Below are 27,607 nucleotides of genomic sequence, written 5' to 3' on the forward strand. Positions count from 1 at the left end.
AGAAAGTCATGCAAATGAAATGAATTATGGAAAAATTTTGTGAACTATAAACTGAAATTAAAAAATTAAAAAATTAAAAAAAGTTTGTGTGTAAAAATCATCATAAAAAAAATAAAATAATAAAAAAAAAAATATATATATATATATATATATATATATATATATATATATATATATATATATATATATATATATATATATATATATATATATATTTTATTTTTTTTTTTATGTGAAAATATATTATTCTGAGAAATCAAATGTGAAAAGACACATATCAGGTGAGAAAATCAAAGGTGGAAATTAAATCCACCATTGCCTATATGTCCTATAAAAAACTAATGTAAAAAAAAATAAAAAATGTGAAAGTAAACAAAATTAACTGTGTAAAAAATGTAATTATGTAGCAATACAGTTGTGTTCTGATTGACACATTTTCGCAGCGAGTGCATGTGCTGTTACATGCATTCACTGTAAAAAATGTGTGAAACAGAACCCTTTCAGACACATGTAAAGTATCTAAAACACCATGTTTAAATTTCACACCCGTGCAAAGCATGTAATTACTCATACATGAAGTTCAAGTGACGTTTCTTTAAAGGCATACTTTTCCGACTCACATAAACCTTAAGAAGCTCTTTGATGAACCAAAATACGACTAAAGTACATACTGCTCTAAACATATACGCTGATTTGAAAACATTGCCTCCAAAGGAACTGGCTAGAAAAGTGTGTGTATCTCTGTTAAATCATCTTTAAAAGCGACTTTTGTCTGAATCATAAATAATGATGAATGCATTAGTCTTTCTAGAAAGGTGAAAACATCTTGTCACCCCAAGCCTCATGCAGAGGCGAGGCTAGAACAGCAGATCCTTTGACCCTTTCACTCCTATGCTTGTAAAAACAGCCACAGGGGGCACCAGCAAGTGAAGAAATGGAAGCCATGTGACACAACACAGCACCTATAAATATGCACAAGATCACAGGAGCACTTAATGCAAGGGAGGGCTGGCTTCTCTTTTACCATCGGGACTACAACATCTTAAAATGTGCCTGTCGTGTCATATGAAACCAATAAAATGCACAAACTTCCTCGTTTTGTTTAAAAAAAAAAAACACTAAACTTGTACAATTTGAGATCTGGATTTCAACTCAGGGTTACTTTTCCCAGGATGCATTAAAGTCTCAGACCAGGACTTGTAATGGGACTATTAAGAGATCAAGGAGATGCTTTAGAATGGAAATAAGTAATCATATGGTGGGGAGAAGCAGATATTACATATGAACACTCATATTAAATACACACACACATAATTGACAGTTTATATACAATTATATATACGCACATATATACAGTATATATACAGTGCAGTATGCTCTTGAATGTAAAAGTGTACTTTTTTTATATTCTCGTTTTTGTAGCAGCAACTCATTCATAAGGAGCTGTTTCATCGATGATCCATGATTTCTGTATCTAATTAGGAAAAGTAATAATCATAGAGTAAGGTAAAGCAATGTTGTGTAATATATAATGTTGTCAAAGAGAAGCATTCTGTACGTTTTATTAAAGAACATGCGGTTATAGAAAAATAAATAATAAAACACTATTTTTTAATATAAATATGCATATAAAATCTGGGTATGCATAGAAATGATCTTCATTACTATCATCATCATCTCAACAACACATCTGCAACCCATCTAGAAAACACATCTATAAAATAGTCAGAGTATGTGAAATTTTAATTAATAACTATATATATATATATATATATATATATATATATATATATATATATATATATATATATATATATATATATATATATATATATACAGTACAGACCAAAAGTTTGGACACACCTTCTCATTCAAAGAGTTTTCTTTATTTTCATGACTATGAAAATTGTAGTCACACTGAAGGCATCAAAACTATGAATTAACACATGTGGAATTATATATGGAATTATATACATAACAAAAAAGTGAACTGAAAATATGTCATATTGTAGGTTCTTCAAAGTAGGCATCAAGAGAATGCCAAGAGTGTGCAAAGCAGTAATCTAAGCAAAAGGTTGCTACTTTAAAGAATCTACAAAATGACATATTTTCAGTTGTTTCCCACTTTTTTGTTATGTATATAATTCCACATGTGTTAATTCATAGTTTTGATGCCTTCAGTGTGAATCTACAATTTTTATAGTCATGAAAATAAAGAAAACGCTTTGAATGAGAAGGTGTGTCCAAACTTTTGGTCTGTACTGTATATATATATATATATATATATATATATATATATATATATATATATATATATATATATATATATATATATATATATATATATATACTGTATGTGTGTTTCATGTTTTGGATATATATAATTTTTACACTGTACTACAGATGAAAATGGACCATACTTCTTTTAAAGACTCCAGTATAGAGTTATTAAAATAAATGAAATTAACCAGCAGAATATAACAGGAGAGATGACATCAAGTCCTCTGCCAGAGACTCATTACCTCATAGGAAGGAAATAGAGGATCTGGGTGACAGACTCTGTGAGCAGGCCTGGGTCTCTGTTCCACTGTCAATGGACAGGAACACCCAGACTTCACAACAACCAGCTTGCCACTAACTATTTCCTCCAGCCAGAGACAGAAGCCAAAAAATGAATTTGATTGGTTTTTATTAAGAAGTATTAGAACTTTGGGACATTTTAAAATTGGATTATTTTTTTCTTCTTTTGTCTGTTTTTATTTTATTTTATTTTTTTACATGTACATGTATGATTCCCTATTATATTGTAAAGAAAACATTAAAGCATTAAAGCTGGTGTTAAAGTATTAAAGTTTTTGTTTATCCTAAACGTATCTATTTTAAATACTTATATTATTTTAACAGTGATATTTTTGGAGATACCAGCAAATAAATGTATTTATGAATTAGTGTATTGAATAAATTGCAGCACACTCTAATCCTTTCAGTATCAGGTGTAGTCTCTTTTACTTTTAATGACTACTTACCCTGATGTTCAAGCTAAAAAAATGAAGTACTTGCTTCTCTCTTCTAGCTATGGAAACTCAGCAGAGGCACCAATTATCTCGAAATGCCAGACCTCTAGCACTATAGGACCAGTCCAGGAAATAATTCAGTCCAATCAATTGGAATTGTTGCTTTACCATATGATAGATAGAACCAAAAATCTCAAGTCGAAAGTCACTGAAACTAATATCACAGCTCTAGTTCTTGTACATCCCCAGAAAATGAATTTTCACCTGCTGCTCTGTCACTTGCTAGTGCAAATATATGGTCGGCAGTCAGAGAAACATTTGAGTGGAGGATGCTGAATGAAGGTCGGATTGAATGGCAACTGGCTACTAATATCATTTATGTCCCGTTGTGGAAGAAAACGATGTACCATGGTAAAGGTGCTATCGTGGATGATCCTTTTATTAGGGTCCCACAAAAATGCTCCAACAACCAGTCCCTGCTCTTAATGCCCAGTTCCCTTTTGTCTCATGTTCCTGCAAAGGAGCTTTGGCTTGTCTGGAGCCTGCCTCTGAGGCCGAAATGCTTTAATCAGGCCAGAATCCTTAATGAATGGAGGCCGAGAGTCTGCTGAAGAGAGGAGGAAGAAGGAAGGCAATTTCTGGAAATGATTACTGACTCATTTCCTTGTTTATCCTGCCTTTGAAAGAGAGAGACCCCCACTCCTTCCACCCCACTGGCCCTTCACTCTACACCACCGCCCCATGAGCGTCTCCAAGACCTCTCTCTGCCACTACTCTATTTTAGTATGATTGTGGCCCCACTTCTGAACATTTGGCATACTAGATCAAGCCTGCCCTTGCTTCTTTTCATGTTGGGGGCCTAGCCTCCTCTGGCTCTTGTTCTCTTCAAGTGGGGGAGCCGGCTTAGTCTGAAGTTAATGGCTGGAAATCTCCAACTAACCTCCCCAACAGCTGTCTCTTCAGCCTCTTTCTGTACCTCTCCTTTCTTACCATTTCCCCCTTGTTGTTTTTGTTTTTCTATTCTCTTCTCTTTCTTCGACCAATCAAAAGAAGGATGAAGGCCATGGCCCAGCTTGTTGATAAAACAACCACTCCAAGAAAAATTTTTCCCAAAATTTGCTTTCTCCAAGTGGCAGGAGGCCGGAAAGGGGGAGGGTTCTGCAGGCTGGACTCTTTTTTTCCACCTAAGTCCTGTTGAAAAGTAGAATAGACAAGCCCTCGCCATTGGACTTACCTTTCATTTATTTGATGTCCATGCTCAAAAGGCATTGGGAGTTTTCAGTCCTCCTTGGAGAGTGCATTAATGATGTAGGAGGTGGGCTTGTTGAATTTTTGCCTTCACACAGCTCTATTTAAGATACAGATAGCTGAGTAAAATCAGAAGTTTGTGGAGAGAGATTTACTGTAGTGTGAAAGAGAAACAGTTCTTTGATTGATTTATTGCAAATTGTTCATTGCTGGAGGACAAGTCTTCCATATATAAAAAAAAATCTTTGTTTGTTAAGATATTGTGGATGGCTTAGAATTGGACATAATTAAGTGATTAATCACCATGATAAAATACTTCAGTCTCAACCTTGACTGCACAATAGTTACAACAACTGTCCAAAGTTCCCAGATTTAAATACTGGTACACTAGCACGTGTTAGTCCCCTGGTGGTCTAGTGGTTAAGATGCAGCGCTCTCACCGCTGCGACCCGGGTTCGATCCCCGGTCAGGGAACCATCCCCAGCTACTCTTAGTGCCGGTCCCAAGCCCGGATAAATTGGGGAGGGTTGCGTTAGGAAGGGCATCCAGCGTAAAACATGTGCCAAATCAAACATGCGGAGGATCCGCTGTGGCGACCCCTAACGGGAGAAGCCGAAAGAAAGTTTTACACTAGCACGTGCTAGTTCATATTGCATTAAGGTAAATAAATATGCTCAACTCTTGACGCCTGCTTCTCTCACCAGTTGTGATGAACTCTAGTCACAATGCATGTGGCCTTGTGCATGTTTTAACCCACGTAATGTGGCCTGGCAAGTAAACATTTAACTGAGATCTGCATTAAGCAGACAGTGGTAGAATCAGGCCACCCCTCCCCTTTGTCCTGACAACCCTGACCACAGTCTAAGGCAATGACTGAAGCTGGGTGAGGCAGGAGTTGATGTACCCCCCTGAAGGATATATTTGTTTTCAGTAAACACCACTAAATACAGTACCTGTTTGCCCAACCCACCACATCAAATGCTCATTTTTCTTTTCCCCCACTAATCGGGAGAACAAATTTTGGTGCCTTTGCAAACACTAAATCATTGTGAAAAAAACAAAACAAATCAGGAACCTCTGGTGCCAGGAACTTGCTCTGAGCCTGGTCCTCTCTGTCCCCTTGCACTGATGACGAGGGGGGTTTTCTGCTTTATCAGACCTGTCAGCTTTTCACTTGCAATTAATATCTGTCTGCCTCAAGCTTGTCAGATGTCACAAATTTAGCACCCAGTCACTGGAGCGGACAAATAAGGCTAAGGCACATTGACACTTCTGGTGTGAAAGAAGATTCTAATTCTGAATAATTAGCTGATGAGAGCAGGCAGGAGAGGAGGCGGGAGGTGAGGAAGGAGGGAGAGAAGAAGAAGAGGGAGAGGTGGCAGAGCGTCGTAAGCATTTTGTTTAACCGGAGGGCATTTCAGCAGTCCTCTGTCTGTCCCTCTGACCTCATCTAGGGGTTTTTGTCTTAGGTTTAAAGTGTTTTAATGAGATGCTTTATGACAAAATATTATATGGGGTTGTTACATAATCAATTAACCATTTGCCCTGCTCTTGTTTTAGTTATACCATTTCAATACAGTAGCATTCTGTATTATTAGCAGAATATGTTTTGTATATTTATGTTTTATCTTACGGCTTCTCCCATTAGAAGTCGCCACAGCGGATCATCTGTCTCCATACCCCCCTGTCCTCTACATCTGCCTCTTTCAACCCAACTACCTGCAAGTCTTCCTTCACCACATCCATAAACCTCCTCCCTGGTCTTCCTCTTTTCCTCCATCCTAGTGGCTCCATCCTCAGCATTCTCCTACCGATATATCCCATTTCCCTCCTCTGCACATGTCCAAACCAACCCAATCTCGCCTCCCTCAGCATGTCTCCAAAACGTCCTACATGTGCTGTCCCTCTAGTAAACTCTTTTCTAATCCTGTCCATCGTCGTCACTCCCAACGAAAAACTTAACATCTTCAGCTCTGCTACCTCCAGCTCCGCCTCCTGTCTTTTACTCAATGCCACTGTCTCTAAACCGTACAACATCACAGGTCACACCACAGTCCTGTAAACTTTCCCTTCCACTCTTGCAGACACCCTTCTATCACACATACACACACACACACACACACACAATTTTTTTTTTTATGACAGTTTTACCTCTGACTGTTACTGACACTGGAGACTTCTTAAAAAAGGGTATAAGAGAACCTTTTTACAGAAAATGTCCCAATATATAAATACTATTGTCAAAGCTGCTGTTTTATAGAAATCTTCTAGCGTGTCAGGTTTAATAATTCAGTAGTTCTGTGGTTTAACAATACTTAATAATAATCAAATGCAGGTAAATAATATTGAAAGGTGGAACCACATTTACAGCCAAATCTCTAACCCTAGATATTCTAGTCATTTATTTTTATTATTATTTTCTGATCATGAAAACAAAATGTACTACAGTTGAATTTGGCCTACACTTCAGTCTCAATAGAAACCAAATATGAAACAGAAATGTCTACAGAAACCTATTTGTATTGACACTAAAGAAACAGAAAACAAGAACCGAAAGGATGGCCTGCCCAGTCCTTGAGTGAATAGATTGCTCATTCATTGCAAAATTACATTTCCATTTGAATGCCACTACCAAGGATGCCATTGCCTCATCTGACATTCCACTCAAAGTAACATGATCCAACTGCTGCAAATACATGCAGCAATTAGCGATTTCCTTTTGCTAATTTGCTTATTTTGTGCTTCTCCTGTACGTGATGGTTAAATGATCCGCTGTTTGTGGGTAATGTAATCAATGCTTAATGTTAAACATTGATAATTATGCTATTTCCTTTATAAACCCAGCTTCATTCAACAAGTATTTTAAATGCAGCAATGCATTTATACACATTATTTTTTTTAAATCTCTGACTTTGCTCTAGTGTTCGATCTACATCTTTAAGGGTTGCTTGGAGAGACCATGAGAGACCTTCAAGTTTAGATTTATTCTCTTTGCACGTAAAAAAATACTTGGCGTCATTATTGCAGCATGCTGAGTTACGTTCAGGCAATAGAATGTAATAATTATTAGCTTGTGACCATTATACAAACCACAAGCTTATACTTGTGTGTTCCTGAGAGATCTTTATATTATATATCTCTTTCCACTCGTGAATCCAAACAAATATACAAGCATATTTTTAGTGTAATATTCAAAAGGGCAAATTCAATAATCAATATCAGAAGTATGGTCTATAGTCATCAATGTAAACATGGGGGTCAAAACCCGGAAGTCACAAGAGACACCACATGAAGTGAGAACCAGAAAGCAAAGCGGTATGTACATGAAACAAGGCACAGAAGTGTACGTTAACATGAACAAGACTTTATGACAAGGCCAAGACACAAACTAATCAGGAACAAACTCCAGCTAGACTGGGGAACATGGGTGTACAATTGTGGCAAAAATGGAAGATAAACCAAGACAGGGCGGAGACAAGACTCCTATCATAACAAAACGCACATGATAAATGTAAACAAGGAAGCACATGGATGAGGGGAAACAAAACATGACAGGACCTTAACACAAACATGAAAACAGCACTGGTCACGCTCAGAACCATGCTGTGCACTGAGAGAGGAAATACGTGACAGCTGTTGCTGAAATCATGGTTCTGTGTCGTGCACATACATAGAAAAATGAACAGTCACCGGTCGCTCCTGTATGTACTGTGATTCAGAACCTGATTAGAAAAAAAACTGACACCTTATAAACCACACCGTTTCCACTGACTGGTCCCCTTTATCCTGTGATGATAGATTCTTATACTGATAGGAGTGTCGTTTTCTAGAATAGTTTATATATAGTTTAAAAGACTTTAACTAGAGTACCGTATTTTCATTAAGCCGCTACATTTTTTCCACGCTTTGAACCCCGTGGCTTAATCAACGAAGCGGCTAATTTATGAATTTTTCCTGGGTTTTTTTCCGGTTTCACAAACTTTAAGCCAAAAAACTGAGCGACATAACATTAGACCAATGAAATTTCCGAACGGAAACGAAAAAACGCACCTCACCTGTGTTCTGAGCTGCACGGCATCGGGAGAAAAGCTTCACCGATGGTGATTTTTAAACGCACAACGATGCCAAAAGAAAAACTTCCGAGAGAAAAAGTTGTGAAAGGAAGGAGGAAGACAGTGAACAATGACTTTCTTGGTAGGCTACTGTTTAGATACAAGCCGTTGTAACGCGTTGAGTCTGGGTGAAGGGAGAGCTCGCTAACTCCAGTTGCAACAGAAATCATATAGGCACAGAGAGGTTTCCAAAAATCTTGCTTTTTTATTTTTCTTGGCAACAGCGTTACGGGTTAGTCAAAGAAACTTAGAAATGAGCATCAGAAAATAATAAGGACATATTCCTCGGCCTTGCACACATGCAGTAATACCGGAAAATGCGGCGGCAGGCTATTCCCAAAATACCGCTCTGCTCTTAAAGGAGCCACAACATAATTAATTTGTTACACACTGTCTTTTGTTAAAGCCTGTGTAAAGTTCATTAGTTTCAGTGTAGACACCTGCAGCTTATAGACAGGTGGGGCTTATTTATGTTCAAAATAAAAATCTTTGTAAAATTCAGTGGGTGCGGCTTATATTTGGGTGCGCTTTATAGTCCAGAAATTACGGTAAATATATTGTAACTCTCAATGCATGGACATGTTAGGCCTAAATAATACCATCTTTACACCAAATGAAATAATATTGTTGTTGTAACAATGGTGTCTATTAATCCATAATGGTTCCAATGACTTATAAAAGTGCAAGAAAGTTGTTCTGGTGGTTCATTGTGGCCCAACATCTTAGCATTTTCTTAAGGTGCTTTATACTTGTCACATGTATTTTACAGCACAGTGAAATTCTTTCTTTGCAAATCTCAGCAATGTTAGTCAGAGTGCAGGGTCAGTCATGTTACAGCACCCATGAAGCACAGAGGGTTAAAGGTCTTGCTCAAGGGCCCCAGGAGTGGCTACCACCTCCTCATTTATCCATTAATTCATCCATGAATCTAGTGGTATTATTCCAACTGACTGAATCAAACTCCACATTTGAGCCGTTTACTAATTGGGCTTGGGTTAGTGCTTAGTCCACACACCACCAAGGTGGACATTAACCAATGAAATTCCACTGATTTCTAAAATGATATCTATTACTGTTTGCGACAGCGCTCCTAAACCACACACTTTGATGCTCTTGCAAGCTGACAAGCTAAGCCAAGTGACACTGATGGCTTTGGGCACAAATCAGAGTCAGTTTATTACATTCCAGTAGCCAAACAGCTCTTCCTGCTCTAATACTCTTCTCTTCACTCAAAGAGGTGTTCCACTGAAAGCAGGAGCAGATTTTTACTTTCTTCTACCTTTTCTCTCAGTTTTTCAGAAACTTGCATATATCATTTGTATTCTTTTATGCTACCTCTTTCTACTACCACCAATGAAAGACATGATAAAAAAAAAATGTGTGATAAGGGTTATGGTTTCTTTCTGTTATGTTTTTTTCTGAATAGAAAACTATTTAATTTAACTATTCAATTTCGGTGCATTGTACTTTGTTTTTGGAAGCGGCATATGATCTAAATTCTCAGGCAATAAATGACATATTGAGAAACTTTAAGATAAAGATTTAGCGCTTTTACAGAATGAAACGTTTCAGTATTCAGTATGAATAACTTATCATGCCTTATAGTCCTGTTAATGCCCCATCACTCTGTGTGTGTCTGTCTGTGGGAGTTTATGCATTTGTGATATTTTCATTTACTCAGTGATCTTTGACATTTAACCTCTTTATCATGTGAGTAAATTACTGGCTACACAATATAGACTGATATTATTTATTGAAAAATGCCAGGTTCTTGGTGGTTTTTGGTGTTTTTTTTTTTTTTTATCAATCTCACCATTGCATTTTAAGTTTTAATCATCCTTTTCTTTCAAACATAACAATACATTTTTTAATAATCCTTGCAAAAATCAACTGTCTAAGATTAAAAACACCTGTGCAAATGCCATTTTTGTAATAAGCACCAGGTGACCACCATACCCACACACTAAAGATTACTAAAGATGTTTCTTTACTAGTTACTAAGTACTATTAGTAGTAAAATTTTGCATTAAAAAATAAAAGTTTTGGGTTTTATTAGACATAATTATAAGACGCTGAGCAGGCATATACAGTATATATATATATATATATATATATATATATATATATATATATATATATATATATATATATATATATATATATATATGTGCGCCAACAAAGCCCTTTCATTTGTAATCATTGTTGCTGACTTCTGTTTCTTCTTCTAATAGCTTTTCAGGCTCATACAATATTTCTCCAGCAGGACGCTTCTTCAGTGGCATTGAGTATGGTATCTGGATAGCATGCTCAAAAGACCTCTTGTCACTATTCCAGCATCATCACATCAAAGGAACCATGTATGAGGCACCACTGCAACACCTTAGATGTATTTGCGTTGATATTTTGGCGAGCTTGTATTTACTTCTATGTGTCAGCTTCTACTTTCTTTTGTTTAAAGTTTTCATAATCTTTGCCATATTTTACTTTTTTTTTTAAATATAATTGTATTTTAAAAAAATGGCTAGTCATTTGGACATCATTTGATAAGTTTAATTGGAGAAATTGCAGCACAGCTTTGCCACAGAGTCAGTGCTGGTCCAGGTTTTTTTCACTAAAATATTTAGCCAGCTCTGCATCTCTGCCCACCAGTTGCTAGACCCCTGGGGTCAAATTTTTCATAGAGTACATAGAACAAGGTCTAAATTTATAATACGAGCCACCAATAGCACAATACAACAAATACTTTTCACATATGCGTACACACAGCTGTACACAACAGTCATTATTAAATCCCACACACAAGTGAATGCTTATTCATGTGACTAACCAACTTCCCCCCAAAAAAATGCATAGTAGCATGCCTGAGGTGCTGCTTGGTATGGATGACGTGTCAAATGATCTAGGAAGATAATAATAAAAGAGAAGGTACTGTTCCCTCACTTGTTTCTACATATGGATTCTGCAGAAATCTTACACACATTCTCACAAATAAGAAAAAACGAATCATATTCAATGCGTAGAAACATGTGTTATGTGATTTACGCACAAACCTGAGTGTACGCACGGTCAATAAATGACCCCCCTGGACTAGATTATAGTGCCTTCAACTCCTTTTTCTAAAAGCCCTTCAACAGATTGTATTATATTTATGGGAGAAATGTAATCTGGGCCAAATGCCATGTGTCCTTGACAGTATGATTTAGACAATCTAGTCGAGTTGTAACACCTGTTCCTTGTTCTTATTATCATTAAGCTGTCTAAAAATACTCTCTGTATGCCACTGCACTCTTGCTGCTGAAAAATCTATGCCTATGTTTTTTGCTGTAGAAGAGCAAAAGTTGAAGCTCTAAAGATATTTTTTTGTGTGTTTTTTTTGTTCAAGGAAAGCCAATAGAAATAAACATTTAATACCATCTGATAACACATTTCTCGTTTTATTGTTAACTTACCACATGACCAATTCAATTTAATTTGAATTTAATGTATGAAGGCCATAATTAATACACATATTTTATAGCAAGCTTATATGATGTTTATCGTGGGGAAAAAATGCAGAAGATCTGTATTGATTACCATGATCTGAATGACATAAGGGATTTTTATACAACTTCCTCTTTAACAAAATTTCTAAACTGTTTAACATACACCATATAGGCAAAAGTGTATACACACCTGGCCATAAGATTTATATGTGATTTTCTTAACATTCTATTACACATTTAGTCCCCATTTAATGTTACCTTCTCACTTCTGGGAAGATCTCACTTCCACTAGATTTTGGAATGCGTTTATAGAGATTTGTGCTTATTCATCCACAAGGGAGTTAGTAAAATCAGATACGATGTAGAGTGAGGAGGTCTGGGGTCCATTCCAATTTTTCCCATGTAGGGTTGAGGTCAGAGCTCTATAGCAGGCCATTCATGATCTTACACTCCAACCCATGTGAACCATGTCTTCATGCGAAGCTCGCTTTGTGCGCAGGGGAATTGTGATGCTGGAACAGATTGGGGTCTCCTAGTTCAAGTAAAAGAAAGAATCGAATGCTAATGTATGCAAAGACATCCTAAAAAATCTGCTTCCAATTTTGTGGTAACAATTCTATATTTCTGTATCTAAATGGAGGTGGAGGTGAACTTCTGCCGTGATAGGTAATTAATAACTAAAGAACACAAGAACACAAATGAATTGCTAGAAGATACAAATTACACCTAACCCAAGGGCTAAACCTGATCACATGTGGTTCTTTATGGGGTATTTATCTTCCACCCTACTTTCCTCCTGTTTTATTGATCAACATTATGAGCATGTCAAATTATTAACCTGGTGAGAACTCCTGTATGAGAACCAGCCACCACTTAATGAAAATATATTAATTGAAGGTAATTATATCCAATAAATTTTTAACTGAATGATAAATGGAGTGACAAGTGCAAAAAAATGTACATGTCTATGATAAATGCTGTTATGTAAGATGTCTGAATAAAGTATTACTTCTTTCTGTGAAAAGTCATTTTTATTTGACCACTTCGTATCGTTCGTATGGTTAGTATTACTTCCTCTCACAAAATATTTAAACTAATTTCCTACAGTTCGAGCATGTACCTAATACAATTTAGTTTTTTGTTTTATTTATTTGTTTATGTATTTATTTTTACAAGGAACCTTGTGTGTTTGGCTCAATTAATTGGTTAATGTTAAATGATTCAAAAAGCCTTAATGACATACCTTAGACCACCAATGGAAGCAAACCAACAAACAGATTTTTTTTTGAGAACTTTGGCTGTTGCTGTCCGTCATGTGCTCTAGAAAGAATCCAGCGGCCGTGTAAATTGGGTAAGTGGAACAAAGTGCTACAGTAAAAAAAAAAAAAAAAAAAGAAGAAAAGAAAAGAAAAAAATACCTACAATTTTCCAAAGACTGGCCATTTATGGAAGACATGTGGACAGAAGGGGAGCTTAGAATGGCCGGTCCTACTCAAGCTGCTTACTAGCCGCCCGCAGTCAGCGTTGCATGGCAGATCATAAAAGATAATTGCACAGCCTGGATTTTTTAAGACCTTAAGAATGAGTGCTACAAGGGTGGTCAGAGAGTTTACTGTGTGTGTTTGAGTAAGGGTTTACCATGGTCCCACCACAAGCCATGCGAAACGACTGGTGAGGACGGCGCATTTCCATTTTCGATTTTACAGTAACTTCTTTGAGTCTTGTATTATGTTCAGAGGTCAATAAAAACAAAAGGTAGAATTTCACTTGCTTAGGATCTTATGCCACTACGTAAAGAAACAGAGAGCAATTGTCCTAATACTGCCATTTTCGCTTAACAAGGTGTTGTTACAGGTAACAGTACCTATAACAGAAAGAGTGCACACACAGGCACACACACACACACACACATACACACACACAGAACTTGAAGCCGGCCACACAAGAACAAGAAAGGAACCTGGATTACTTATCGCACTAGCTATCACACCAGGGAACCATAACTCTGCTTTATCACCTATTACCATGAAAGTCTATCTAAACAAACACACTAGGCTTAAAGTGAATGTTATGGCGTACTTTTGAATGTTCAAAGACACAAAAAGGTATATAACATAAACATGAATATCAGACAGCTACAGGATGTTCGACTTTAAATATAAACATAAATTAAAATAGAATTCAATGGAATTCTATTTTAATTTATGTTTATAATTAAAATAGAATAGAATTCAATGGAATGGAATGGAATTAAAAAAGTGTGGAGACTCCTGGTTTTAATCTTATTAGTATTAGTGGACAAATTGATTGACTTATGGTTGGTTGTGTTATTAGATGGAACACAAAAAGAAAAATTTACAAAAAATATCTCAAAAAAGAAACAATTAACATTGAGAAAAGTATCTCAGATGGTGATAAAATCATATCAATCATAATAATAATTATTACTAGAATTATTCATTATTATAATGTCCTGTGGGGCAAATTATCGCTCACATTACGGTTCTCTTGATTGTGTCATTGTGCAGTTTATACTTTAGAAAATTTCCAATTGGTCTATCTACATATAGTTTCTCCTCCACAGGGGTAAAAAGGATGTTAGTTTTTCCAGGATGCTGTTCACCCAAATCACACCCATATTTTTATTGCTTATGCTCCTTCTCATTCACTGCAAAAAATTTCTTACAGATGTGTCTGTCACGCATCACAAACGGAGATAATTTCTAGGAGGCATTTTAATCTGTGTAATCACCTGTCAATAATTACCTCCATGAACCTACCACCTGGCCTAGAAAGAAATTGCCACAGCCTCACTTCCTTATCCTCTATGTAATCATTTGCCTAAGAAGTAGTCAAAATGTGCTGTTGTTCTTGGTTACATTAGAAGAGAAATCCAAAATATTCTACGCAGATAATAATCTGATGTGTCATGTAATAAAGAGGATATACGTCTTCATGCACAGATGCTTTAATAAAATGCAAACGTACAAAAAACAAAGGCAAAACGGAAATTTGAGCAAAATCTGTAGAACACGATCAACAACAACAATCATGGAGGACAAACATGAGACAATCAGTGCAGTGCATATACTAGTGCTCCATATCTGTAAGTAGGTTCAGGTGCAAATTTTATGTGACAGTGCAGTGGCTGATGGGAAGTGCAACCCTGCGTGTCTCTTTTTTATTTGCAGCTAATTAAAGATGTAAAACACCAACAATAATTTAGTATTTTTCCTTTTTCAAGTTATACCATACTGAAAATCTCTCAAAGGATTGCAGAGAGAACAAGTTAATTTGGTTAATCTGTATGAAATCACTGCAACATGATAAATGTAACAATGCAACATGATTAAAAAACAGCCAAAAGAGCAACGGATCCCTTTATTGCTGAAGTACATCTTATACATTTTAGTGGCAGAGATCTTGTTTGGCTCCCAAGTACCATTGTTGGTTTGCGAAGTAAAAATGATGGAGTCTTTTATGCACGTCTTACTGAAAAGACTCACAGGGGTTCAAAAGGCCTTTTTGTTGTACAATAATTATGGGTTAAAAAAATTTAAGATTCTTATTTAAATTTCCTGATGAATAAATGCTCCAGTGGCTTAGTGGAAATTCAATTAGTATTATTTTGTAGGTTCGTGCAAAAGATATTCCTTTATCTTCTTCATTTGTCTTTTTCTGTTTCACCTTTTCTCTTCTTCTTCTTCCTCTGAAAGAAAGTATTATGTTTACTAGACAATAGTTCATATTAAAATGTCAAAATATTGATCCATATTGAGTTTTTTTAACACTCAGTACAGAATTATTCGTTTTTGTGGATCCATGAGGCTTATGGCAATTTTTCAATGTCAAAGAATGGCAGGAATAACAGCTATGAACTGTTTCAATCTTGGCCATCAAAATATTAACCAAAAAAGGGAAATGCCTCATTCAGTCTAAAAACTACACTACATAACATTTATTTTATTTGGGATATCATCCTTTTTCATACAGAATTCATGATACATCATTGCTTGATAGGGCAAATTCCACTTTCTTTAACCTTTGCGCCGGCCCTTGAAATGCCTCAGTTTGCTGAAAATGCACAATTGCCGCCCTTGTTTGTGGAAGGTGTTTGTTGAAAACTGCTAGAAGCACACCGCTAAAATACACACACACACTTTCAAAGCACACACCACACACACGCTATGATACAGATGACTTCACAAGGCTGACTGACAGATACTAGGGGGACACTGACATGAAATATAAAGTCTTACATTAGACAATTAACAAGGAGCAAACCTTCTTAACTAGAAAATCCAAGGGAGAATAAAAATGCATTTGGCAACCAGAAGAAAGTACAAGTTTACTATACAGTAAATGACTGGTCCATACTGCACAGTAACAGTAAACTGTATAAAAACATAGTGAAATATATACATCCAAGAATCATTAGAAAGGTTTACAATTTATTACATTTTATACTTCATTTGCTGCACATCTAAATATATTTGCACAATTTTTTACTTACCACCTGGTCAATATATATTCTCATATCTTTTTTTTTTTTCTCATATTCTTAGATTTTACATATAGACCCTTTTACTTAACACAGTTTCTGAGCGTCCGATCAGGTTTTCATTTCACTGCAATTTGTATTCCCGTTAAAACTAGGTTTGTGACCAATAAAAATCTTGAATCTTGAATCACTGGTGTCCACATACTTCTGCCAAAATAGAAGTGTTGGATGAAAAAAACAACTCTCCAGCTCAAATATGACTCAAATATGACTACTCATTTTTTTGATGCAATTCAATTTTCCATTCTCCTGCACATCGTACCTTTTTTTAAAAGCTTTCCATAGTTACAGGAACGCTGTGGGTGTACACCTACTTTGCAGAAACCTTTGCCAGAACCATGGGCTTATGCTTGTTGTCTTGCCACAGGTTATCATTTCACACAGTCTATATGTTTATTTTAATGTAGCGAAGAATGTGTATGTGTGTTTATTCAAAGTAGTGGCGTGTTTTTCTTCTGCAATGTGGTGAAGTCAAAAGAAAGATATTCCACAATAAAATGTAGTGAAGTAAAAGTTTCCGAAAATGAAAGTATTCTGAGAAAGAACAGATACTCGAAAAATGTACAGAAGTACATTAACAAAGTAAAAATACTTCCCCACTGTCCACCAATGCCATATACACTATATGGACAAAAGTGTGTGGACACCTGATCATAAGTATCGTATGTCCTTTTCGAACATCTTATTCCACATTTAATCTCCATTTGCATTTAGTATACGCACCACCCTAGAACTTCGAGTGTGGTTGTAAAGGTAGGTGCTCATTTAGATATGAGGGTGTTAGTAAAGTCAGGTCCTGATGTAGGGTGAGGAGGCCTGGGGTGCAGTAATATGGTTAAGGTCAGAGCTCGATAGCAGGCCATCTATAGCAGCAAGATCTTTCACTCCAACCAATGTAAAGTATATCTTCATGGAACTGGATTTAAGCACAGGTTAATTGACATGCTGGTTTGAGTCTCATAGTCTCATAGTTCAACTGAAAAAAACATGTCCCAAGACCCTTGTCCAATTGTTTAGTTTAAAAGAATTGTTCAACACTACACAATCCACCCACATCTTGTACCATGAACAATGTATTTAGTGACAATGAAATGTAAAATATTTGTTTTTATCCTGAATTTTCTGATTATTAGTCTGATCACACAATGTTTTCAAAATGCATGCATGCTGATATTCTAGGCCACAGGATTTTCACCACAATACTTTCTTTGCAGGTTATTCATGGTTGCTGATTACAGACAGCCCTAATGGCTTGCAGTATATAGAATACATTGTAGGAGGAACTGCTAGATTGTTTTTCAGATGTTCGGCATGAGCAAAGAATAAACAGAAATGCTTGTAAATTTAAAGATCAATGTTTTTCAAATGAGTCAGAAATTGAAATACTACTGGGTTCTAATATGCAACTTACTTTGCATTTTAATCTAGAACCTAGTGTTAAAATTGCTCTTTTTGTAGTCCCAGAGATTGGAGTAACTTTGATACGAGGTGGTATCAAACAGTTTCGAAGCTAACTCTGTTTACAAGAAAGTACTTTATTTATCAATGTTCACACACTATCACCTTCAAAATAGTTCTCTTTAACAACAATACAGTGCTTTCAGCATTCCTGACACTTCTGGAATATGTCCTGGAAGTCTTCTTTTAATGACGACCTTTGAGCTGGATCTTCGTCTTAGGGAAGAAGGCGAAATCCACAGGAGCCAAATTTGGCAAAAAGGCTTGGTGTAGAAGTAAGATCATGTTAATTGTACAAGTTGCCGAATGATTTCCAAATTTTTTAGGGTTGAGCTCATTGAACGTCTTCCTAAACTCTTCACTCAAATACAGCTGTATACAGTTGGCAACATTTAGCAATACCCCGACATGTTCACCCTCCACCACATTGTTGCTCTTCTAATCCCCGAGCCAAACCATCCAACTCACCCCAACGCTCTTTTAAATCAATGCTAAGTCATTGAGATTCCATCTGAGGAGAAATAAATGACCCTCTTTCCCCAACACTGAGGCATCCAGGAAGCTGAGGTCTGACAGTTTGTCTCAGACCATATGCCACATGGCAGTAAGGCCAGGGCAATTCATGAAAGGTTGAGGCAATAGCTAGAGGCGTTGTGTACATATTCCCTGCTCTGTTTGTCTTCTCCAATTTTTCACAAATAAGTGTGAATTAGTCAGAGTCTAGCCTCAGTCACAAGGCCGGCTACACAGTGCACGCCTGCAGTGCTGCCGGGATTCCACTCATCTTTATTTGCCCAATATTTCAGACTGTACTCATAAAAATCTGACGTTTGGGAATTATGATACCATGCTGAAATGAAAAGCTTGCCCTTTCATGGGGCAACAGAGATGGCAATGTTTATATGGTTTTACAGAAATTGTAAGTGATAAGGAGCTAAATAATGAGTATATGAGACAAAAAATAATATCCTATCACATATAATTCCTATAATTACAGTAATGTGAATAATATACACAAAATTTGAGTTTAAAGTCTAAAGAATTGAAACCTACTGTATGTTCAATGATTTTACATTCTATATACACATATTAAGTCAAATGATATATCTCAGCAGTAGAGGTGCAAAAAAAAAAAAAAATATATATATATATATATATATATATATATATATATATATATATATATATATATATATATATATATATATATATATATATATATTTATTTATTTATTTTATAAAAAAAATTTCCCCCAAGAAATGTATTAAGTTTTTAAAAATAGAGTTTTTTTTTATTTGTTTGTTTGTATTTTTGTCTGGTGAAAATGTCTGTGTTGCTTTCAACTTTTGTCACATTTTTTCCAAGTCTCCAAATCTTACAAGAATTCCTATACACAAAAGTTCTCATTAATTGAACATGTTTACGCATTCGATCATTCATTCATTAGATAAAAATGCTATATACCTAATCTTCAACACAAACCGAGGGAGGCTACATTTTGTTCTAAACCGAATGTGCGATTTTAGTTAATTCTTTATATTTATTTATGCAATTTTCTCAACTTTAGGTTCTGTTTTAGAAACTGAGCCACTTTGTATTTCAAACCTACTTGGACACGTGAATCTTCCAACGTACAACAAAGTGACATCGGGATTAAATCCACGCTCAACCATCCTGCTCTGCTCAAATGTGTTTTATTCAACACTAAAGAATGTATCACAAATACACAAGTATAAAAACGAGGGCAAGCATATAGTATGTCACTCAGTCTGATATTCCACAGGCACTGAAGATCATCAGAGCTTGATAAAGGGCAAGACAGGTGAGTGACAGTTGTCTGGGAGAATCAGGAGGAGAAAGAAAGTGCACTGCTTCAGGTTAGGAAGTGTCGGGCTCAAACAGACACGGTGTTTGATGACACTCACAGGCACATGTGTCACAGGTAAGGATGAAAAGCCTCAAAATACTTTCTAGGTGAAAACATGCATATGTGCAATCCCACTCTAACATAAAAAAAATATACAGAGAGGGTATAGAAGATACAACATATGGCCAAACACCTGATCATCATATCGATATGCGGCCTTCTTCAATCGGTTGCCACAAACAGTTGTACAGAATGTGTTTGTATTTTGTAGAATTACAATTTGCCATGACAAACTGGTTGAAAAACCTATAATGCATCTGTGCAAAAAGCTGGCTGTATACTGACGTTTCACGAGATTGTAGTGGAAGAACTTGAGTATCACAGAGTCCTGAACTCAATCTCACTGAACACATTTGGCATGAACAGACTAACCCTTACCTTAATCTCACTAATGTTTTTGTGGCTGAACACAAATCCCACAGTGAAACTCCAAAGTCTGTGGGAAAGCCTTCCCAGAAGAGTGGAGATTTTTCTTTATTTTTTTTTTTAGGCATTTCAGCCATTTTGTGTATATTGTTGCACCATATTAGCACATTGATATATTTTTACTTTTTGTTTACATTTATTTGAGATTAAGTTTACCTATATATATCTATATGTATTGATATATATAGTGTTTGGTAGTTTTCTAATACCTCACAGTATAACTCTATTCCATAATAGTGTACAATTTGAAAATGTCAATTTGTTGTTAATAATGACTAAGCAGCTGATTGTGCTAATGACAACTCTGCTTTGATTGGTTGGAAGGACAGCAAATGCAAGGATATATATACCTGCAAGAGATGACAAAGAAATGTTCCTTTTCCCCTTTTCAAGACTCTTCTTGTACTGAAGTCTAGTTTATTCCTAGATATTTAGACTGAATAAACCCAACCTTTAGACTATGGTGTCCAAAACTTCTTCAATTCCAGACTTTATTTCTTACTGTCAATTTACCCCTAATTTCTGTTTGACATGCAAAAAGACACAACTTATATATCTTACCATATCCATATATTATATCCTTTCTTATATAACTTTAATAAATGTGTAAGTAGAGGCATGACAAAGAACAATTAAGATTAAAAAGTAGATTAGGGGGAGTGGTGGCTCCAGCGGTTAAGGCGCTGGGTTGCCGATCGGAAGGTCTGGGGTTCAAGCCCCGGTATCGCCGAGCTGCCACTCTTGGGCCCTTGAGCAAGGCCCTTAACCCTCTATGCTCCGGGGGTCCCTTACCAGGGAAATATCAAGGTCCGTGACGTCAGAGTGCCGTCGGGCCGCCTTCCCGTGGGCTCACCACCTGCAGGAGGGACCGTAAGGGACGGTGCTGTGAGGATTGGGCAGCAGTTGAAGGCGGGGGCCTGCTTAGACTGCTGCCCCCGCGACGCGGATTACGGATAAGCGGGAGAAAATGAATGAAAGTAGATTATCATTAGTGCCTCTGGTGAGTGTACAGAGCTTGTAGTTAGCATGCTACCAGATATATTAGTACAAAGCCTGGCTAATAACATAGCACACAACCAATGGTTAAAGTGTTGGGTAACTAGTTAACTTTAGAAAAGAAACTATAAAAACTACGACATTAGAAGATCTACAGACCCACTACACACTAAACAATGCTTTTTTTCTGGATGTAGAGTTGATTGGCTAGTGATTAGTAGTGAATCTGCAGCACTTTAACATTTAAGTTTTTTTTAAACCCTATCCCTAATCTTTTAAATGTAAAAACCTGTCAGAGCTTCAGCAGCAAACGCTTTATGTATATAGACCATAAGCTCATAAACACTGCTTACTATTAACATACCCCTTAGACTTCACTTTGATCCAGCTGTGCCGATGCATCTCCAGTTATAGCATCATTTTTCATTATTTCCAGTCATTATCTCTCTCCTTTCTCTCTCAGCTTGAGACACAGCCAATACTTATTCGACTAATACGAACAGTGCAATGGTGCAGCTGCTCCTCATTCACTCTCAGACTCGTTCAAACAGATCCAAAAACCTCAGTCCAAAATGAATGCCCCATGTAAACCATGAGGTAAGCTTCTGTATTTCAGTTCTAGGTTGAAATTTGTGCTTAAATCTTCCTACAAGTGATTTACAGCATGTGAACTTGGCTCTGTGCTGAAGAAAGGCTTATCCATAAAATTCTTCATCGCCTGAATGAACAGACAAGTAGGTCGATCAATGGCAGAGGGGATCTGAGTTAACCCTAGTTATATTTCACACAGTTGATAAATGTAAAAAATGGCCAATGAAATATTGTAATGCTTTCATACAGCACCAAAATCTTTTAACTATAAGATACAAGGGAGCAGAATTAAGACAAGCTTTCACAAATGATAACTAGCTAACACTTACACTACTCTGTTTTTGCTTTTGCTAGCTATGTAATTACTTGTTAGTCAATTTTTTGTTCAATTTAGCTGACAAAAACTTCTAATCTTAAACAACAGAGCAACTGCTTTCAAAAATGATTGCAGCTTCTCATTATGACTACTCTGTTTTGCAAGGTATGTAGCTGTTTAATGCTACAAGCTATTTAGCTTTCATCTTTGCCTTTTAGGTAGCAATTTTCCATTAAATCTATCAGCGCTGGATAAATATTTACAATTCCTTAGTAATACATTTTTTTAATACTTTTTTATTGTGATATTAATTTAACTGGTGTTTTTTTAGTGACTGTTAGCAGTTTAGTACTATTTGCAAGTTGGCTAGTTTAGCAAGTTTGAGTTAAATGCTCCTGAGGTTCCAGTGACCACTGTTCCTGCGCGGATCTTCCCACTTTGTCCAGGCCTGCCTCTGGATAGTGTCCTCTTCGATTGGAATCCACTCTGTGCAGCTGGGGATGGTTTCTCATCAATGCCTTGGGTGGTTCCATGAAATTCCGGAGTAAGAACGGGAGTTTTGAGGATGGATTTTGGACTGTAGTTAATGTTAATAGTCTCTTACACTGACTCAGCACTACAGTTTCCTTCTGATCATCATCACCGTACCCCGCAACATTGTATATCTGCAATAAATGGACATTCGGTGCAACCCAGATGAGGGTGGGTTCCCTTTTGAGTCTGGTTCCTCTCAAGGTTTCTTTCTTATGCCATCTCAGGGAGTTTTTCCTTGCCATAGTCGCCACCGGCTCACTCATCAGGGACAAACTTACACTTATAAAGAACATATTCATTTTAATCACCAAATTATTTGTGTAAAGCTGCTTTGAGACAATGTTAATAGCGCTATACAAATAAAAATGAATGGAATTGAATTGAATCTTGCAAGGTAACCAAAAGGTCTCTGAAGTATGATAAACTATAGTTCACATAAACCCTTTAGTTATCTTTCTAGTGAAGATCCACCGGGCTGTTAAAGAGTTGCTACTGGGGTGCATGAACATTTTAAGGAAAATGTATTATATATTATTTATTATGCAGTTTGCCCTATAAGAGCCATTATCCAAATTTACATATTGCACCATTTCAGAAAACATAATTGCAGTAGGCCCAGATTATTAAGAGTTAACCATCTGTCAACGATTTATTTAATGGAGGAGGTAAGAAAAGATCAAGTTATGCAACATGATTGTCTTAAAAAAATTTGAAATATTGGCTATAAGCAAATATATCGAGACCTCAGTTCTAGAAGGTTCATTAAATGTACAACAAAGCAAACCTTGAAAAAAAACTGTGTGTAAGAGCATTTGGAGAAGTTAACATTACCAAAACAATATGTCCAATCCTTTATAAGACTTTATAGAGTTTGGAATGCTTCTTAAAATGATTCTAATTGGAACATTTTTAAATATTTTTCCATTTTAAAGAATCCTTTCCAAAGTGTATTTTTTTTATGTTTTTGTGGTATCTACTTCCATGAAATATAGTGCATGTGGCAGTATCAAAAAAAGTGACAGAATGTCTATGCAAACTAAGTTTCGAACATAAAAAATAGATTCAAATGTTAATTCTTAAAGGAAAGTTCAAGGCCTGTTGACAAAGAAATTATTTATTGATCAGCAATGTTTTATTCAGTGCAGCCAACGAATCAACAACAAGCCCATATTCCTGTCATTTCTACATTGTGTCATACTGTATTAGTCAATATGTTGAAGGAAAATTCCAGCCACTAAAATCTTCTTCTTGTTACTGTCACTCCAATGCTATGGAGACATTGTTTGCTTGTTTCATCTTCTTCCTGTCATTCATCTTTAACATGGCAAAAAAATGGAAACCCACCTCAAAAAGGAGTAACAGCGAACAAACTTTGTTATGCACTTAGTCAAAAAAGCACATGGGTAGATTTTAGGTGGTCCATGGGGTCACCCTGATACCAAGTTGGGTTTGGAGTAAATTGTTACCTCTCTCTGTTCTTTATATCAAAAGGTTCAGCCAATGGTAGTCCCTGGTTGTAAAGCCAAGAATGTTTTATACAATTACAAAATACATACAATACTGTCAATAATCAGATTCAGTTTGGAATAATGAACTGTGCATGGCCAGGTGACATTCAAAGCAATAGTGACTACCATAAAGCATTTCAGGCCGGAAAGAAAACAGTAGGAGGATGCACGAAATCTGACATTCTGAAGTGAAAAGACTTGATTTCCTCTCAGCAGGCATAGCTGAGTAATCACCATGCAGGAGATGTTTGTTGAAGCAGCAGATTGAGGGATCAGTCCCACAGGGTTACACTTGTGCTGCGTGTCATCAGCTCAGTGGGTCAACATTAACCCCTGGCAGGGGCCATATTTCCTCATTCATCTCAATCAGCCTGAAGCCAGCTAGCAGGACAAGGGCATTATACTAAGAGGTGCACACGGCTGAATGTCCATCATCACTTCCGATGCAAGTTTCAGTCAACACATGCTATGCTTAAAATTTCAATAAGCTCCATCCAAAAACAAATACTCACTTGTTTATTCACTTCTGCCATTACTACTAATATTAATGAGGCTTGATGCAATATAGAGGTCATTCTTGAGGTGCAGAAATGTTTTTCTCAAATCCACTCGTTATCTGTCATCCCAATCAAAACCAGTATTGTGGCTATGATGGTGAAGTTCATCTCTTTAAGTGTGTGCAACTTTTTACAAGCAGGTTGTTGGTTGTGTCACATCTGCCAGCCAAATTCTAGGACATCCCCTTTATTGCTCCATCACATCTTGATCTTGTACAACATAAAGCAACCTCCACTAATAAAGCAGCACGTGCTTAAGTTTCCGCTCTGTTCTGACTTTTTGTGTTTGCATTTGCTATTCTGTCATATCATTAAGTCACTTGCACTTGGATTGAACACCACCCCAAATCCTGTCTGTTACAGTCAATCTGTTTGGTGCCAAAAGCATCCTATTGTTTCTGAGGTGGCAGCTCATATAAGAACTTCCAATGGGGTATTCCCCACACAAGAGCCACAATGTTGGAGTTAAAAACAATATTATGGTAATAAAACCATATGTAAATAACGAAACATATTTGTGATGCATGACTATTATAATTTTTAAAATATGTTACGTACATCATAACAGTTTTATATACATATAGGTATAAATATAGATTTATAATTAGATATATATTTGTTGTGAATATCATCAAAAGGAGTCTTACACACTTTCTTTCTGTTTGTATCTTTTGTGTTTGTAATAGTAGTGTTATTATTACTTTTCCACTTAGACATCAATCTTGGGCAGATTGAGGGCAACAAAAGTGAAGTCAAATAAAAGAAATAAAATCTATCTAGACAAAAATGCATGCATAAAAAAAAGAAGTTGTTTTTAAGCATTAATTTATTATTAATTCAAGGTCACACTGAAGTCACACTTCACTACAGAAATTCTTTAGGCTCTTCAACTTGGAAAACACTGGCACTCGCTAAAAGTACAATGATAATTGTTTGCATACATTTTACACCAAACTTGCTGTTGAATATATATGCTGTTGGCATGGTGATGTTTTCTGTCTATGAACAATTTTTTCAGTTCAGTTCCAACACTGTTCACAGTGATGATTTAAATTCAATTAGATTTTCTATATATATTCATATATTCAATATTCTATATTCAATTGGATCTATTTTATATTTAATATAGTTGTAGACATAAAAGGAACAAATGTTCCACAGAATTAAATTAAATTAAACGTGTAAAAAGTATGCATTATTCTTCGCTGTATTTCGTTAAGGAACAAAAAACATTGCGCATTGGTCTGCATCACATTACCATGTTTTTTTAAAAGTATTTTTCTTTAACAGCACATCTAAAAGTGTGGTTTTTTTTCTTATGCAAGTGATTGTGCAGTAGTCAAACACTTGCTTTGGCTTTGAAGAATTATGTTGAGATGCAAATGACCGCGGTGAGAGATGTTGAGGGCGAGAGAGCGGAAGAGAGTGAAAGAGTGTACAGTTGTAATCAGGGTTAAGAGGGACTGATTGATGCAAAACCTACGTAAGAGGAAGGAAACCAGGAACCCAGGGCAGAGGAGCTGTCAAGTACTTCCTAGTCAATGAAGGGGTGTGAAGTGTGCCTGTACGCCTCTCCAACGTGTTTAAGTGAGTCATGGCTGACTCAAGGGAAAGACATTTTTCCTGCCTGACTTATTTCTGCAGTTCCTATAACACATCCTGGTTCTGGTTCCCTAAACAATAGTAAGAAAAGCACTGGCTAGTATATCCGGTCTCATTTTAGAAGACACGTGCATAGACTGACAGCATTTTGTGTGACAGTCCACTACAACTTGTAAGGCTTACAGCTCCTGACACGTGTCTGAATCATTGATGCTTCATGTCTCAGTCCGTCCATAATGACAGTGTTTCCTAGGTACAATGCTCTGTCCTGATGGCTAGTGTTCATTTACATTAGTGTTCTGGGACAACGTCCATCAGGCTAACTCCGAGGGTCTAGCTTTGTCCTCTGGAGTGGAGAAGTGCTGGAGGATACTTTTCTTCTGGCTCTAACAGTTCCGATTTGCGTGAGAGCTCTAATGGTCTCTGTGAAGAATTCAAGAGCAGCGTCATCAGCACTGGACACTGGACACTGATTTGGTCCGGAATAAATGCTTTTCTCTGCTCTTGCTTAATGCGTCTCTACTTTAAGTGGCTGTGTGGCAGTTTGACAGAGGACCTAGGTTCAGAGTGCTCAGACAGGATTGAGTTAATACCCCCACCCCCACCACCCGCTCCCCATCCACCCCAGTTCACAGTGACTTGTTGGTGATTTATATGATGGAAGGAATTCTGTGAAGGGCTGGGATCCCTACTGTAACCTTTTACCCCCACCAGATGTTCCCTCTGAAAACACGATAATGTTCATCCGTAAATCCCCGTGCAAACATATCGAGTGGCTGTTATGTGTTTGTGGCAAGACTGAGAAAAATGACAGATATGGCAGTGGCAATGGATTTTAAACAGAGCTGGAGTGGGGCAATCACTTGCCCCATATGGTCTTGAAAGGCTCAAAAGTGGCAGCTAGTATTTCCCACCATGGCATTGTACAATAATTATTAATTTATTTTTAAATAATTATATCACTATCAGTGAAATTAAGCCAGTAACATTAAATAACTTTACATGGGACATATGAGAGACATATGCCTGGGTATTTTAAAGCTGATAAACAGAATGGCCTCATCCTGACACTCTTACCCAGAGTTACACTTGGCTGGCTAATGCATGGCAGGCTCCCGGCTCACTAGAGATGGAGCTTTGACAGTCCTAGCTAATATCTGTCCTTTTCAAAGTGCATGAATTCTTAATTTGATGTGCTTAAATTGATTCAACTCTGCTTGCCCTGAGCTGTCAATCAGCTGTTCCTTTTCCTAGTGCAGGAAGGGACCTACCAT

Source organism: Silurus aristotelis, assembly GCF_946808225.1.
Source record: "Silurus aristotelis genome assembly, chromosome: 26".
NCBI lineage: Eukaryota > Metazoa > Chordata > Actinopteri > Siluriformes > Siluridae > Silurus > Silurus aristotelis.